General features: G+C 37.6%; 1 protein-coding gene across 1 annotated transcript in view; it reads right to left on the minus strand.

The window, feature by feature from the left end:
- adarb2 (adenosine deaminase RNA specific B2 (inactive)) overlaps window positions 1-255 on the minus strand; it is a 292008-nt gene that overhangs the window by 28479 nt on the left and 263274 nt on the right. The window lies entirely within an intron of this gene.

Below are 255 nucleotides of genomic sequence, written 5' to 3' on the forward strand. Positions count from 1 at the left end.
CCCAAGAAGTTTTTCACCTGGGTCAAACAATGGGCGAGTTAGCATTATCAGCTGAATACCTCAGTGCAGGCGCTAATGGACACAACTGTGTATTTTGTAAATTACCCCACTTCTAATGCTTGGAATGATACCAAACTTCTGCAGTAGGACAAGTATGTTATGTACTCATCAGAGGTGGGTAGAGTAGCCAAAAATTTTACTAAAGTAAAAGTACTGTTACTTCAGAATAATATGACTCAAGTAAAAGTAAAAGTA

This window comes from Etheostoma spectabile, chromosome 22, assembly GCF_008692095.1.
Source record: "Etheostoma spectabile isolate EspeVRDwgs_2016 chromosome 22, UIUC_Espe_1.0, whole genome shotgun sequence".
NCBI classification, from domain to species: domain Eukaryota; kingdom Metazoa; phylum Chordata; class Actinopteri; order Perciformes; family Percidae; genus Etheostoma; species Etheostoma spectabile.